This window comes from Scylla paramamosain, chromosome 5 (genome assembly GCF_035594125.1).
Source record: "Scylla paramamosain isolate STU-SP2022 chromosome 5, ASM3559412v1, whole genome shotgun sequence".
Classification (NCBI taxonomy): Eukaryota; Metazoa; Arthropoda; class Malacostraca; order Decapoda; family Portunidae; genus Scylla; species Scylla paramamosain.
The window spans coordinates 22,750,056-22,767,555 of NC_087155.1; the positions used below are offsets into that span (position 1 = coordinate 22,750,056).

Here is a 17,500-nt window from a genome sequence, read left to right on the forward strand (position 1 = left end):
TTCCGTTATATGTACTGATTAGATAAAAAATAATATACAACCAGATGAATATTTACGTCTCGTTTGTTACGGAGTTCCAATTACCAAGCCTCAGCCGACGGGCTAGCAGGCTCCTTGGGCTTGCCTTGCCTCACTTCAGTACTGATCACTAAAAAAAAAGATAATAGACCCTGTATCTGAGTGGATGTCTTGCTTTATTTATTTATTTTCCGCATTGTTTAATTTTTTTTTATCTTCAATCCGATTGCAACAGTGTTCCTTCGGGATCCCCCTCCCCTCCACAACTGCAGCTACCACGCCTTCTCCTCTCCTCTCGGCCCGTGCTTCACACCCCCTCCCTCTCCACAATGTCTCCAGTTTTTGGAGAAGCGCCTCCTGAAATCTTTGATGCCTCTTTCAAGGTCCATATTTTGAAATGCTTTGGACTTCCATTACAAAAAGCCACAGATTATTAATGGGGCTATCATGGGTGTTCTTCCTCTCCACATTGACGGTGCAGTAGTTGCCGGTAAACTTTCATTAGAATGACGAAAATCATTCTTGAAAATTTCAATAACTTCTACCAGGTCCCTTTAAAAGTACACTCTGTATAAGATGCTGAAGTGTTTGATAGTACTGTCTTAAATGTGAAAGAGGCAGTAGACTCTTGTAAGTCACTCCCAGGAAGATTCGTATAAGGGGATGACAAGGTGCTGCAAGTCTGCAGTCTTGGTGGAGTGACTCCAGGCGATGTTCCAAAATCCAGACAGGGAGTGCGTGAGAGTTGGGTGTCCATCACAAAACCACAGCCCTTCTGGACAGGGAATCATATGACTAAAGCTCATTCGAGGTTTAAGCGAATGAAGTTTGCCTTGTTAAATACAAAGAAAAAAATGTTTATATAGTATTGATATCTTCTGATTATAATAAATTAAAATCACTTTGAAAATACATACTATATCTGATGATGTTCAGTTGATGCACGTCTAGCAATGTAGGTCACATGTTAATGAACAGTGATCAGAGGACATTGTACATTTTCTTGGTCTTCTGCTTTTATGCACACACACACACACACACACACACACACACACACACACACACACACACACACACACACACACACACACACACACACACACACACACACACACACACACACACACACACACACACACACACACACACACACACACGGAGAGAAAGGTCATTGACTTAAATAAACAATGCACTGAGTACACTGTGAACTGAATGATAAAAGTTCAGAGAGGAAAAATATATTGATGTTGGAAAATAATTTTGTAGTGCAGTGAACTATTCTTTTACTGTGATGATGGAGAGCAAAATTTAGGAATTGGTGGAAGAAGTTTCATGGACGGATAATTATCATGTAACAATGAGAAAACTTTCCATGCACATTTCGGCTGTTGTACGCTTCACGTGTAATACATACTGTACTTTATGGTAGCGAAACTTGATCTGAAGATAGGCCTGAGGGTGTTGATGTGGAAGTGTCATGCCAAAGTGAGAGCTGAAAGCCGAGTGAGTTGACTTGTGGAGTAATGGTGACAAGAGGGTTGTCTTCTTGAATTGGCCCTGAAAAGTAGAATGAGAATGACGGTTTGCTGTGGGGTTAAGTATTTTTGAACCGAAAGTAGAGCGTCAGCGGGTAGACCAAAGACTGGAGTGAAGTTCTGAAGATGAATCTAGTAAACACAACTTTGCACAGGCCGTGTACATAACCATGCAGGCTGGAGAGCTGTCACCAGGCAACAAAGGTGATGGAGATGAGATGAAAGTTTTCGAAGGGAAGGAAAGACTCAGTGTTTGCTAAACTTTTATTAATAGATTTATAAGTCTGATAAGGTTGTAATGGACAGGTACATCGTATTAGAGCCACAAAAAACCCTGAGGGATAATGTGAAAAATCCTAAGCTCTATGATTATTGGTAAACTTGCGAGCAAATAGTATTGTTAGCCTTGATTAGCAACCAGCTTCCAAATGAAACTGAAGATCCATACAGAGTACTCTAGACCACTTAGTAGCGTCACACTCCTGGGTTTAGGTAAAGATATAGAGGTTAGAATTATTATGTTTTATGTGGAAATTTCATGTACCTTTGTGAACGGTGTAGGCGTCGATGTGAAAGAATGTTAAGATTATTAGGATTTCGAAATTGTATTCTGTCTGAAGATGACTGCTAATAGTTGTATAACGTTATTGTAATAGTGTGTATTTGAAATATCATTGTGTGTGTGTGTGTGTGTGTGTGTATGTAGAAAATATCCATAAGGAGAGTGACGACACCCTCTACGTAATACCTTCGCACTACAGCCCCTCGGAGGATGTGTGTTGTGGAGGCGCCGCCCGGAGCTCGGTGGTCCGGACCTGGAAGCTGACACACCCTTAACCTACTTCCTGGGAGACAGATGCTTAAAGAGAAACTTCATCATTCACTACCTGACAGTTATTCATGTATAAAAAAAAAAAAAAAAAACTGCAAATCAGCTATCGATATTTGTATTAATTTCACGGCATGATAATCGGTAGACGACGACCCTCGTTCGTGCCTGGGGTGTGAAGGAGAGGGAAGAGAGGGGCAGGCGAAGAGGGAAGCAGTTGTTAATTTTGATGACTAGCAGTTTCACAAGGAAGGAGGTGAGGTCAGCGATTTGTTTGTCAAGATCGCTCACTGTTCAAAGCTGCTGCCTGTCTTCGCGGCTGTTGCTCTAGCTTTGGTCACGAGGGTGCCTTTAGGGCCTTCATGCCGCGTCGCCTCCGTTACTTTGTTGCCTAAGATAATACTCCTTATTGTTTTTTTTTAGATAGATGAAGATCTAGGTAAAAAGAATGGTAAGTAAAAATCATTATCTCCAAACAGAAAAATGAGAGGTGGATTAAAAGATTTATGTCAATTTATTTTTTTGGTAAGGTTTGAGTCTCCTCTTCTGAATCAGTTCTAGTGCTAGCTGTAAGAAAGAAAAAACACATTATATTCCAGTGGTTACTAGTAAAGAAATATACAAAGTTCATTTCATTCCTTTGAGGTTTTGTGGTGGCAATCAAGTGAGCAGCTGCAGGAAGATGTAAATGTAATGGCGAGAGCCTCCTTTGGTGGCAGGAAGGAAATAACGACACCTTCATGTACATTTTTCATCACGTGTGAGGGCTTTACTAGGTCAGTTAATCCATGTTAGACGATTTACAGTCTGTCCCTGCGTGCCGTGCTACATAGCCAGTCTCCTGGGCTATGCTGGACACCTGGAGTGCATAACGTGACACTTGGCCACACACGACACGCGCACATCCGCCCCCACCCCCTCCACACACACACACACACACACACACACACACACACACACACACACACACACACACACACACACACACACACACACACACACACACACACACACACACACACACACACACCTTCCTCGGCTCGTGAGTGCAGGAAGCAGGAAGTTGGCAGCAGTATCGATTTCCGGGCCGCGTAAGTGTTTGGGTAGCAAGTTGACCATCATCTGTATTGTTGTGCTGCACTTCAAACCTTATTACGGGAAAATGGAGCACTTTGTTGCTGTTTACATTCCTCCCTAGTGTAGACCTGTCGGATTAGTGATGACCCTGTCTGTGTTGGTGCATTACCCTTGGGAAACGCGGAGGTGATAAACCGGGCACCAAATCACCGACTTCGTCATATACAGTCCACAGGGGCACGTGAAGGCCACGCTCCCGACAGGCAAAAACCTTGAAGAAAGCAATAAAGACGAAGGCAGGTTTTCACACCAGATCAGGCACATCCTTCTATTCCTCGCCATCACAAGGAAGGAAGGATTTATGTTGGTGTATATCCTAAGTTTCATAACGGAAGGTGTGGTGTATCAGTTAAGTGGCATCTTAGGGCTAGGTGCTTATTTTGCGCCACCATGAGGAGGTATGGTTGTTCATTAGTCATTGCTGTAGGAGAGAGTGTGGACTTAGGCAGTGCGCGGCAGTGAGGGAGGACGGGAGGAAGTGAAGAAGGAAGGGAGGAATGGAAGGGGTGGTGCTGATGATTTCTGCTTATAACGGTCCTGTTCAATCGATGAAAGTTACAGCTGATTGCCCCGTCGCATCGGAAGTCCCCACAGCCTGAGCGGTGAGGCGCAGGTCAGGTCGTCGCCTTGCTGCAACCATCCCTACACCATTAGGCTCTTACTGTTATCATCGCAACACTGCATTAGTAACTTGCTGCCTGTAATAGTGCGCCGAGACCGAGGCGAGCCACCCAACCTGATCCTGTTGACCAGCCTGTCCGGGAAAACACACACACACACACACACACCGTGTGAGATTGCTTCAACTGTAGACACTCTTGAACTCTTTGGCTTCAAGAATGTCAACAAGACGGCTCATGACAGTTTAATATCATCGGACGCATTCTTTCGTCTGTTTTCTTTAATTCTCGCAGCTCTGCTTGGTTGGATCGTCTTGGCCTGAAGGAAGATAGCCTGGTAGTAAGTGTGTCTCCTGCTGCCGACTCTTGCGCAGGCGCTGAGTGAGTGAGGCATAGTTCGTTGACATCTTGACGGAAGAATTTCCTTAACTAATTTGTTTTTGAGACTGCCAGTCACTCGTCTCAATGTCGGTGAACTGTGTCCAGCGTTCCCATTGACCAAGATAGACTTGTCCAGTGACCAGAATACACTTGCCCGCCGCCTCGCTTCCTTCGTTCCTTGTTATCGGGGAAAAAATGTAGAAATCTATATCGGTCTTGCCCTCGGGACCTCCCTGCAGCTCACATTTGACAGGAAAACTTGGGGACGCTGGAGACCCCGCCTCTTTGAACGGATAGATCAAAGAAATAACAAGTTTTGGCGTGGCAATTCAGCTTACTGGTATCTCCTTTCCCCGAACCATGGCTGGGGCTTACTATTTTCTTGTCTCTCATCCACGACCCTTTCCTAAGGTCTGGAGAATCATGATGATTTATAACTCAGGGCGGGTCAGGATATCATGTATATTGTTCTCATAATTTTACCGCTGGGGCAGGGAGCGTGGAGGAAGGGAGATGCATCAAATCTTATCAAAAACGCACAAAGCCCAATAGTGTTGGCCGCGCGACTGGTGATTGGTGGGACGATAACATCACAGTGAGGGGCCGACTAACTGCTCAGGATTATAGTGTCCGTGTCTCTTGATTATAATGCCGGGAGCAATGGCCAGTATCAAGGTATGGAGGGCCACGCTGCTTCCCGCCAGCCCCGCCATGCCCGCCCGTTCACCACCCGGCAGTAAGACTTGCTTTCCCCACCACGCCTCTGGGTCCACCTGCCTTATCCACCCTCGTCGCCTGGCATTGTCTGTACTCTAATCACTGATTTCACGGCGAGAAAGTTCTCTTCCCGGCGTCATGTAACTCCGTGATGACTGTGAGGGCTGGAAGTCGTGCGAACCACCATTTAGCTCCTCGATTCTCTCACTCTCGGCCCTCCCGAAGCATTCTTGTGTTATGATTTACCCGCTGGCGAACGAAGGAAAGGCAAGAAAGTATGATGTCAATTTGCCGGCCACTCGCTCGTGTGTGTTCAGTTTTCTTGATCTTTTAATTTAGTCCTCTTTGGTTTTCGTTCTGGTGTCGGCGAGGGCGGTGGTTAGAGGCCTTGTTGGCTGCGTGAGGGAGGACCAGTGTCGTTCACCTCCCGCCTTTGGGTGTGGCGTCATCACGCTAATAACTAGGAAGCGTTTTCGGACCTATTATTGTGATTTACGCGTGTGTGTTTGTATTAAGCCGGTGTTTGTGGGGTGCGCCAATTGTGGTGGAGAGAGAGAGAGAGAGAGAGAGAGAGAGAGAGAGAGAGAGAGAGAGAGAGAGAGAGAGAGAGAGAGAGAGAGAGAGAGAGAGAGAAAAGGTTTGTATATGTGTGTGTGTGTGTGTGTGTGTGTGTGTGTGTGTGTGTGTGTGTGTGTGTGTGTGTGTTTCTTTGTCCGTTTTTTTTTTTTATCATTGAGTCAATTGACAAAATCTTTGCACACACACACACACACACACACACACACACACACACACACACACACACACACACACACACACACACACACACACACACACACACACACACACTTTCACACTCTCTCCCCCTGGTACATGTGTGCTATCCTTTGTGGTCTTGCTATAGCTTTACGGAACGAGGTGATGTAATGATTCAACACAAATTATATTTTCTTATTCATATATCTACTGTATTTAGCAAGACCTTCATACGGCAGTCAGCAAGTTGATCTTTACGAAGAAAAAAGTGATGGAAAAACGTAAAATTTGTTTGGCCGAAAATTTTAGCTTTGCTTCACATGATTGCACTGTACAAATACCACCAATATGATAAGGGTGGTTGCAGCAGTGCATGTGGTGATCACTGTGGGGAATATTGTTCACTCAGTATGAAAGGAAATGGAAACCTGAGCACAGTGTTCAGTGCCTGTAACGTTTAATACTTTTAGGCCTCCGCTACTTCCGGCCGCCCCTCTGCTGGACACCCTTGATGAGCATCCACTACATAGCACTCTGGATCCCTTCACGTGGTGTTCAGTAACATTGATGTTTCCACTACTGGTGTTGGAGTGCGTGCATGTCGTGGATCCCATTCCCTAAACTTTTCCCGTTACGATATTGTACTTGCATCATTCCCCGCCATTGGTCGTCATGAGCCTCCCTCCCATTCCCTTTGGCACATTTCCAAGATACCCATTACATTCACACACTAACTTCTGAAGACCTAAAGTGCCACTCCACAATGCAAAGCAATGCCAAATAAAAAGCATGAAAAAAATAGAAGAGGAACTTTTACACCTGTCACACAAGGCTGGGGCGGTGTGGCTGGGATAAGCAGACTGGCGGGAACAGGTGTGGGGCGTCTTCCTGACACCCGGCCTTGAGCCAGGTATTTATAGAGTACCTCTGCCTGCCTGTCACACGCTGGCTGGGCAACATCTCCCTGGCACGTCGCCTTGGCCAACACCAATCCCGCGTGTCGCGCCGGGTCAAGCTGGCCAGTCACGGCAAACCTGCAGACCTGCTGGCGACGTCACTTGCGCCGCGCCCTTTGGAGCACGACCAAGAACTGACGCAGCTTTCGGCCAACGCAGATGATGGTACTGTACGAGGGAATCTGTGGAGTACCCGGCCAAAGTATCGTGGCAGTGATGCGTGTGGCGGCAAGATTCCCGGAGAGCGGGGACGGGGCGCGGAGGGTGGCGGGGAGCAGCGGGGTACTTCTCATCCACCCCGGAAGACCTAAGGCAACACCATTCCCGTCGCCAACACAGCTCTCTGACGCGCCCTGTAGGTGTATGTACTCCTTGCTGCTCCACTCCGGTCGTTTCTTGCGTGTTAAAGCCCCGCTACTTTCAGGAGAAACACCAGCGCTGTGTTTATTCCCATTATCATGTGGTGACGGCAGGAAGACTGCGTCAGTGTGTAGTTCAGTTCCTTGAAATTAGCCTTGACGATGCATAAGGACGAAGAACAAATTTACGAGCACAGTTTTCATTGTCATTCATGATTTAACCTCTTCGATGATCAAACTGTTTTCTCTCTGCATCCCCAAGCCTTGTGAGAGTTCGAGTTCCGTACGCTGGCAACACGCTCTCCATAATCCATTAGCTTAACCGAAAAATAGTTCGTGTAACAATTCGTCATTTTTTCCTGGCCTGATCGCTTCCTACCCTCGCTGCTACCACCGTGAGAAGAGCCGGAAAGATGAAATGTTTTCTCGCCAAAGTTATTTTTAATCTGTGACCTCATCGCCTCTACATGACGAGGAGCTGGAGGTGAGGGGAAGGGTGGCGAGGGGAAGTGGAAGACGAGGAGGAACAGGAAGTGAAAGAGGAGGAAGAAGATTAGAAGTATATTCATTCCTCAACTTCCCCTGCAAGTTGTGACTAAGGGTGAGTGAAGGCTTATTAATACAAAAATTAAAGAAAAAATAAATAAACGTTATGTTTATAGAATTAATAATTTGAAAAACGTACTACAAATAAAATTCTTAATACTGAAATTTCTTACATCTAAAAAAGAAAAAGTGGAACTAAAGTGAAAAATACACATTTTGTTGACAACGAGACAAAAACGTAAAATGTGCCAGAAGTAGCACATTTCAGTGCTAAATGTTTTATATATATATATATATATATATATATATATATATATATATATATATATATATATATATATATATATATACGAGGTGTGTCATTAAAGTTCCAGGACTGGTGCCACACAAGTTTTATTTCACATCCAGGCTACAAACTATAGGTTATCTCCTTCGAAGTAATCCCCCTGGCACCGCATGCACTTGTCCATCCTTCTCTGCCAGGCTTGCATGCACTGCTGGAAGGATTCTTGCGGGATGCTCCTCAGCTCCGTCGTCACGGCCTTTTTGATGTCGTCCGCATCATCAAAACGGGTCCCCTTCATGACCTCCTTGAGCTTGGGGAAGAGGAAGAAGTCGCACGGAGCGAGGTCAGGTGAGTAGGGCGGTTGCTCCAGCACGGCGATGTTCTTCTTGGCCAAGAACTCTCTGATGCTCAGGGCATTGTGAGCAGGCGCATTGTCGTGGTGAAGCAGCCACGAGTTGCCCTGCCACAACTCCCGCCTCTTCTCGCGCACTGCACGAAGCAGACGCCGCAGTACTTCTTTGTACACATGTTGGTTGACTGTCTGGCCCTGTGGCAAGAACTCGCAGTGGACGATGCCCCTCACATCGAAGAAAGCGATCAACATGACCTTGAAGCTGGACCTGGACTGCCTTGCTTTCTTCGGCCGTGGCGACGCCGGACTCTTCCATTGAAGGCTCTGGCGTTTGGTCTCCGGGTCGTACTCAAATACCCAGGACTCATCGCCGGTGATGACTCTCCTGAGCAAGTCTGGTTCAGTTTCCAGACGCTCGAGGATGTCCTGACACACCTGCATGCGTCGTCCCTTCTGGTCATCGTTCAGGAGTCTCGGCACCATCTTCGCACAGACTTTTCCGCATGCCCAGATCTTCAGTGATAATCTTCCACACGCTGTTGTGGTTCATGCCAAGCTCATCTGCGATCTTTCGAACAGTCAACCGACGATCGTCACGCACCATCTGCTTGACACGCTCAACATTGGCCTCATTCCTGCTCGTTGAGGGTCTTCCACTCCTGGGGTCATCTTCCACGTCCTCCCGGCCCTCTTTGAACCTCTTGCACCACTCAAAAACACGTGAGCGTGACATTGTCTCATCCCCGTACACTTTTTGCAGCATACCCAGTGCTTCTGACGGCGTTTTCCCCAACTGCACCAAAAACTTCAAGTTTGTTCGCTGTTCAGCGCTCATTGTTAAACGACCTGCAACAGAGGACATGATTTTAAAAGCACGTAAGAAAAAGATTAGTGACTGTAGAGGGTTGGGAGCGCAGTTGTATACTCCAGAAGGATTACTTTGAAGGGGAAATATGGTGGTTTGTGGCTTGGGTTTGAAATTCATCTTTTAGGACACCAGTCCTGGAACTTTAATGACACACCTCGTATATATATATATATATATATATATATATATATATATATATATATATATATATATTTTTTTTTTTTTTTTTTTTTTTGTGTGTGTGTGTGTGTGTGTGTGTGTGTGTGTGTGTGTGTGTGTGTGTGTGTGTGTGTGAATATTAACGGCTGTAGAAAATTGTATAAAGAAGCAGAAGTAAAAAAAAGTCAGATTTCGTTGGCAGTCTGGAAAAAAAAAAAAGGTCACCAGGAGCAAGAATTGTCCTAAGATGTGTGCACTCACGTCCAGAGGAAAGCAAGATTAAGATTAAACACCTGAGTCTGTTTCACAAAAGTACATCACAATGCATTTCTTGGAGGCAGGAATTCCTCGCAATGAGATTTTTCTTAACCTCGTTGTCCTGCTTCAGATGAGAACCTAAATACAATCCTTGAGCACACTACCCTCAAGGTCACCGCCCTCAGATTACTCCGGCGTCCTTTCTCGGACTTTCTCTATGTACACATCTCCTCCCTCTCTGCCTCTGTATACGGGAGAGCATATCTGCATTCCTTCTTTCCGCCTAAGTTTCACCTTTCCCCACCGACAACAAATCTCACCTTGTTTCCTTCTGACTTTCTCTGGGCTCAGTTTCCCTCCGCGTGCCTTTTATGCCTTTGAGGGTTGATATGCGACCTGCGACTTTAAACGCAGGGTATTCCTTGTGTATTCTCTCTCTCTCTCTCTCTCTCTCTCTCTCTCTCTCTCTCTCTCTCTCTCTCTCTCTCTCTCTCTCTCTCTCTCTCTCTCTCTCTCTCTCTCTCTCTCTCTCTCTCTCTCTCTCTCTCTCTCTCTCTCTCTCTCTCTCTCTCTCTCTCTCTCCTTATTGACTGTCGTTAGTAATGATTTTACATTCTTATGCTGCCCGCCCTATATAACCCACCTGGTTAGCTCGACTTAATAACAAGTTCAATATCACAGTTGCAGGTGAATATACTACTAGTATTTTTCATGTGAATTATCAGGTGAAGGTGTAAATTAGAATGTTCTTCGAACCACCAGCTTGACTTCTTTTCATACGGCAAGGAGAGATGTAATCAACAGTCTGCTCGGGAAGGTATTCTAAGATGAAATGCTGTATATTTTCAAGGCACCAACTGAAATAAAGTAATTTTCTGTGTTGTTTATTTCCATTGCCTGCGATATGTATGGAATGGAATTTTTATTTTATTTTTTTCCAGGTTTAAATACTTTGACGATTAAATTTGTCTTTGTTTCTGTAATTCTTGTTCAATATCTTTCCTAACACCAGTTTATGTATTTCTCTAACTCAGTTCTGAAAGAAACTCAGGAGGATTTGCTACAGTCTTGCTTACGGTGATTATCCTCCTCTTCATCATATCATCATCATCATCATCTGAATGACCTCCACCATCTATAACATGTTCTGCCAGCTGATTCCAAAACAAGTGGAAATAGCCCATAAAACAAACCAGAAAGCCTTGAACAGTGAATCATACACTTCTGCTACACCCACAGACTCACACTCACAGGCACCATCCACACACACACACACACACACACACACACACACACACACACACACACACACACACACACACACACACACACACACACACACACACACACACACACACACACACACACACACACACACACACATATCCACAGACCCACACGCGCATATGCACAGACACTTCCCACACATGCACACAGACCCACGCATATAGACCCGACACCTGCATGCACTCATACACAGACACATACACAGACCTACAAACAGACCCCACATACATGGGCTTCTATACGAAAACACTAAGCTCGTCTAGTCTCCTCAGCCAAATGACGTTCTTGCATTTGACTTCTTACAACGCGTCGGGGACATTGATACTCTGGCCTTGTCTCTTCTCGCCACGCACTCAGCATCCCACACATTATAACCGCACCTCCTTACGATGCAGCAGGCTCCTAAGCGGTGCTGATAAATGTGAGTACAAATTTTCAGCGTTGTAAATATTTTAATTGTCGAGAATTAAGCCTGACGAAGAGGGAGGCTGGTTATTTTTAGGTCCTAGCCACACCGTTTACTTTACTACAATCTAAGGCGGCTCGCTTTACGGTCAGCACCTTCCATTCCCTTCCTTCCCAGTAGTTTCGCACCATACGGATCGATGTCATAAGTGGAGGTTGTGGTGATGTTCCTCTCAAAGCAGGTCCTTGTAGTCTGGCCTGACCAGTCACAATCTGATCAAGCTTTCTAGTTTCCTTGCCAGCCACCTGCCTCCTCCCCGCTCACGCTCCGCTAACACAGCCTCCACCACCCACTCATTCCCTCAAACTTTCCTCTAACTTATGGGTCATGAAGGTCTCCCGGGTGGCGGCCAGGGCGGGTTCACTGCACGGCTGGCAGCGTGGTGGAACTGGCTGGCGGGCGTTGAGGGTTGGGCGGCTCGATGCAGGTAGAAGGAGGAGGGAGAGGGGAGAAGTATATTCTTATGCTTGTGCTGCGATTGATTTTGCATGTAGATTGATTCTGAACCTAAACTGGGATGTGTAGAGGAGGAATAAGATGGTTTACGAGAGGTGAAGGACGTATGGGGAGGCGCAGACAACGGCTGCCGGTGAGAATGAGGAGAAACGGGCATACAGAAGGGATAAGTGATTGGTGGAAGAGGTGAAGGAGCGGCGAGCGGCGGTGGGGCGGCGGGGAGCGAGTGAGAGGCGCGGTCATGTGTAATGCATGACGATCTGCCAAGGTGTGGAGAGCTGGGTAGCGGGAGGGAGACCTGCACCACAATTACGCCGACCGGACAGGTGAACCGTGTGTGTGTGTGTGTGTGTGTGTGTGTGTGTGTGTGTGTGTGTGTGTGTGTGTGTGTGTGTGTGTGTGTGCTCGCGCGGGCGTGTGCGTGTATTTGGTTGTAGCATACAGAATTTAAGGTAATCGAACATTGGCTTATCTCAATTTAGTTTTACCCATCGCTATTTTTTCTTCTATTCACCGTTTAAAGACTAGTGGCTTAAAGAAAACATTTGGAGAAATAGAACACTTGATCTCTTGCTAACATTTCAAAGAACACCCTGTGTCAGGAGAAGAAGGGAAGGAGAAGAGCGGATGACAAAAGGAGGTTGAGAGGGCTTGTAGCTAATCCGCGGTCCTGAATGGTGCTCACGCCTTCACCTGATGCAGTTCGTGCCTAGAGGTCTGAGTGGCTTCTGCTTTTCTGGCATCTGGGTAGTCTGTGACCCACCGCCATCATCGTGACGGGTCACTATTTCCCTTGACACTGCGGAACTCGGCGGAGAAGTTTGAAAGTTTCCGTGTGTGTGTGTGTGTGTGTGTGTGTGTGTGTGTGTGTGTGTGTGTGTGTGTGTGTGTGTGTGTGTGTGGAAGTAATGATGAAGCAGAAAAACTAAAAAACCCAACGCAGAAAATAAATGCGCATCGGTGACAAAAAAAAGTCAAGTCATTTCCTCAGTTCGTCTTTTGAAAATATAAATAATCTTTTAAACGATAAATTATTCAGGTTTTTATAGTGGCAGGTAATTAGTCACAACAAAATGATGACAAAGCATGTCGGTTGCAGTTACTGACATGCCTACCAGTTACAACAACTTCAAGTACTCAATTAAACAGGTATTACACTTTTATCTCCCTGAAGAAAATTAATCCTGCATGAGATCAAATTCATAATTTCAAGAATCATTTTAGGGGGAAATGAGCGCGGCTAAAGATTTATGTGTTGTCTCGTAACTAAAGGTTGATATTATATTGGGAACATTAACACAGGACTATAATTATGATTTAGAGCCTCCCTTGTTAGAGGAAAGAGACTAGGTACAATAATTAATTAAAGGTTTTATGGTAGAATGGATAAAAACATTGAAAACCTTACGGTAGACGTATATAAGTATTATAAGCTTTACTGAAAATTATTTACTGACGCTGAAGAAACCACTTTGGGCCTCAGGACGATCCTAGGAATACTGCAGAAGGAGAATAATATTTGTGTGGCAGGTGAGGCAAAGACGTCACTGCTGCCATAATTGATTCCCGCCGTTCTGTGGCATTCGACTATTTGGTTGGCATAGATGTCCATTGAAACTTGAAGTCAAATCCAGATCAGTATGTTCATCTTTACAAAGGAACCAAGTATGAACTGAGTACCCGCAGAGACTAACGTACAGGATGTGAGTTTTGTGCCTCCAGCAGTTATTTTCAAAGTGTTTAAGTCGCAAAACAATTATATCAAAACAAATATGAGGCAATATGCACATCGTTTGAAATTTAAAATTTGAATTGAAGTGAATTTGTAAAACGAGAAACAGAAGGAACCCTAAAAAAATGCTTAGTCATTCTGATCTTTCGTAACGTTTCATTGGATATTTCCTCGGAATCCAGATGCACTGGCTCTACCCAATAAACTCCTTGTCTCAAAATAATGTATTGATGGTTGGTGGTGACGGAAATTCTCATTCAGGTTCTTGAGTTCTAATCATCTCGAAGGTTTGTGTCACTGTCTCTGATCTCACTTAGTCTTGGCTGATCCCTTGTGATGGTGGGTTCAGTGCACCTTATGAGTGGAGTCACAGTTATGTGATGGGAACAGCATTCATTGCACTTGGTCTCACTAACGTAGTATTTCGATTTCACTCAAACAAAATGTTGGGGTAAAATTTTAACAATAATGAGGATTATGTTTTAGTGCAATTAGTGGTAGACATAAAAGAAACACGCAAGAAACAATGCTGAGCCGCTAGCAGCGCACGAGAGTAAGCTATCGGCCGTGCTGGGAGTTGGACTTGAAGAAAAAACAAGCGGGAAACCGCGATCCCGGGTGGTTGGCTGCCGGCTGGCTGGAGTTGCATCCGGCTGTCAGGTCGCTGAAAGTTTGTTCATTGGAAGATGATTTTATTCACTGATGTTAAATGCAAGAGATATGTTTTCTTACCTCTCGCAATTGTATTCCACATTTACATTTGCGGCAAAACCAGAGATGATAACTGTTTCCGCTGCAGCTTATCATTGAGCGTGGCTGGTGGAGGTTGTGCCATTGTGGCGAGAATCAAGACAAAGGTGACAAGCACAACCACAGGCCCGAGCTGAGGGGAAGACTGTGGCTCAGTTCTGGCCTGCTGCCCGCGGGAAGGACCCCAGCATTTATCACAGACCAATGGAAGCAGCAGGAGTTATTAGAAACACACGCAGGGCGGCGCCGCATCGTCGGCAGCAGCACGCCGCCTGCTGCGTCTCACTGTTTGAACCAGATCCTTACAAAATACATCTCACTGAATTGTAAAATAATAACGGTTCAGGGGTGGCTCTATGTTCTGTCGGTTTCTGTATATATAAATCTATTTTCCTGGAGGATGGCTGCTGCCGCTGCTGCTGTTGTGACTGACGAGGGCGTATCCATCATGTCGTATATATCTAAAGACAGTAATATTTGCCGCATAGTTTACAGATTTTCAGTCAGATCGAGGTATTTGTCTAGTGTATTGGACGCCTGCTTGCCTGCCGATGTTGTTGGTGGTAGTGGTGGTGGTGGCTGTGGTGTTAGATGAAGGATATAGTGCGAGGTTGTGATGGAGGTAATTGTGTTTGTTGTGGCGCAGACTGAGGTGTGGGGTGCTGCTGAGAGCTCGGTTCTGCTGGCGGTGCGGTGAGGGAGGCTCAGACTGTGACAGAGGCAGAGGCTGAGGGAGAGAGTGAGGGTGACGGTGAGGGGGGAGCGGAAGGGTGGTGTTTCTGGACAGCAATAAAGGTGGGTGTGAGCAGCGGCAGGAGTGAAGGTGGTGGTGGTGTGAGGATCGGTGGTAGTAAATGCAAAGAGGGTGACGAGGGGCAGAGGCGGAGGGACGGCCGTGGTGGTGGTGGTGGTGGTGGTGCAAGATGGTGGTGAGGGGCTGTGCTGGTGGTGGTGGTGGTGGTAGTGGTGTGGCCACGTGTGAGGGAGAAGGGTGTGGCGGAGCCGTGGTGCGTCATGCTGTATGTCATGGGAAATGTCATACTGCGTCTCTTCTTTCATGTTGCCATATTCTGCCCTCCCTGCCGGCCCCTGACACGTGTTGCTCCTCAGTTTGGCACAAGAAACCTTACCAATGCCAACCTTTTGAGAAAACCTGTTTTTATATTTTTTCCCCTTCTTATTTTTTACTTATTCTGCTAGTGTTCAATAACTTTTTTCCTATCCCTGACTCACCTTACTCTACACTCATGTTTTGCTGCTCTACCTGATTTTCAAGACTTGTGTTTGGAACTCTTACTATTAAAATTCTATTGTGCACATGTAATGCATTAACATCAGAGATCAAGCAATAAAACGCTAAATAATGATCTATGAGTTCGAATTTTTGCTGAGTTTTAAAGAAATAGAGGAAAAAAGGAGAGACACGTGTTGTTTCTTCATTATCTCTGCATTGGAGTTCAAGGATGTAACAGCCGTGTACATGAATAAAGAAAAGCAAGTCTTTTCCAATAAGGCTGAGAATTGTTGCTCTTACCTGAGAATGTTCATACAGCTGTTCTTTTTTTTTTTTTTCTGATCCCTTTCATGTGTTGTTGCTTTCGTGTATTGTCTTCCTCATCTCGGACAGATGGAGAGACGCGTTCAGCCAGCACGCCGTGGTGAGGAAGGTGGCGTACGTGTCTTGCTAACCTTGGCTCAGCGTGGGCTAGGCCGGCCTGGGCAGCAGCAAGAGATGCTGGAAGGTGAAGGGGAGCAAAGCATAAGATGTTTAGGAGACTTGAACGAAATAATACATGGGTTCCTATTTACGGGTCTTCTCGGAGACAACTGGTAAGAATGAGCACCAAAGATAATGACTGTGACTCGGTGGAAAATTGTAATCCTTAGAACTGGTCCGTATCAGAATGAATCGCCACTAATAACCAGGTCATACTCGCCGCGCGGCAAGCAAGTGTGGCTGCGCCCCTGCCCCGCCTCGCCCGACCCTGGTGGCTGCAGTGCTCGGGTCCTGCAACCCTTTACTTGGACACGTTGCCTCATCCGCTAGGATGACCAACTCCATGAAGGCTACTTTTCATCTTGTATCGAGGATGAGTCGTGAACCAGGATGAGTTACATTTCCTTTCTCATATTCTCGGATGTGGAACTTCATTTGAGCCACTTGCTGCACTCATTATATTTTTTATCATCCTTAAATCACACAAACTAAAGGAACCACACTAAAGCAGGACTCTTAGGTGAGGATATTTTGGTGAACTTTTTATTTACCTGTATTTTGGCTGTCCTTAGTTTCCGCGCTCAGATTTTCCATCCTCCGCCACTCCTGCAACGGATTCAGGAAACAGGTGGGTTTTGTTCGCGTCGCGGCGTTGTGTTTCCGAGGCGTCATGGTTTACCTTAAGAAAATTTCCTCCTTGTGTTTACCTGAATCCGCCGCCTCTGCTCGAGTCATTGTTTGTCGATTCATCAGCACGTTTGTCTTGTGCGTCTTGTTTATGAAGTGTGTCACTGAATTGGCATTTATTTTGTTTTAGGGAATAACTGAGCGCTCTTTGTGTGTGTGTGTGTGTGTGTGTGTGTGTGTGTGTGTGTGTGTGTGTGTGTAAGGAAGGAGGTATAAATGCGGAACCCTTTTTTTATCTTATGTTTATAATATGTTTGTGATATATAATTACATGTATATTATTTGTTTTGTTTAACTTTGTGTGTGTGTGTGTGTGTGTGTGTGTGTGTGTGTGTGTGTGTGTGTGTGTGTGTGTGTGTGTGTGTGTGTGTGTGTGTGTGTTGTGAAGTTTCTTCTTTTTCCTCGTCTTTTTCTTGAGCTTGTCTCTCACCTTTGTCCTCTCTCTTCAACTTGTCAGTCACTGCATCATGCATGTGCTCTCTCTCTCTCTCTCTCTCTCTCTCTCTCTCTCTCTCTCTCTCTCTCTCTCTCTCTCTCTCTCTCTCTCTCTCTCTCTCTCTCTCTCTCTCTCTCTCTCTCTCTCTCACCCTGCAGTAAGGCGGGAACCCCAGAAGAGGCCTGGCAGTCT

At 45.7% G+C, this 17,500-nt stretch overlaps 1 long non-coding RNA gene across 7 annotated transcripts in view; it reads left to right on the forward strand.

Moving 5' to 3' along the window:
* Positions 1-17,500, forward strand: part of LOC135100678 (uncharacterized) — a 244,413-nt gene that overhangs the window by 46,193 nt on the left and 180,720 nt on the right. Inside the window, exon 4 of one of the 7 annotated variants that reach the window (XR_010268865.1) lies at positions 1-5,572. This exon is cut by the window's left edge and continues 431 nt beyond it. The exons of 5 other annotated variants lie outside the window; for them this stretch is intronic. This is a non-coding gene — a long non-coding RNA (uncharacterized LOC135100678). Of the gene's footprint in view, positions 5,573-17,500 lie in introns of those variants that run through there. One more of the 7 variants, XR_010268867.1, reaches the window with a different exon arrangement.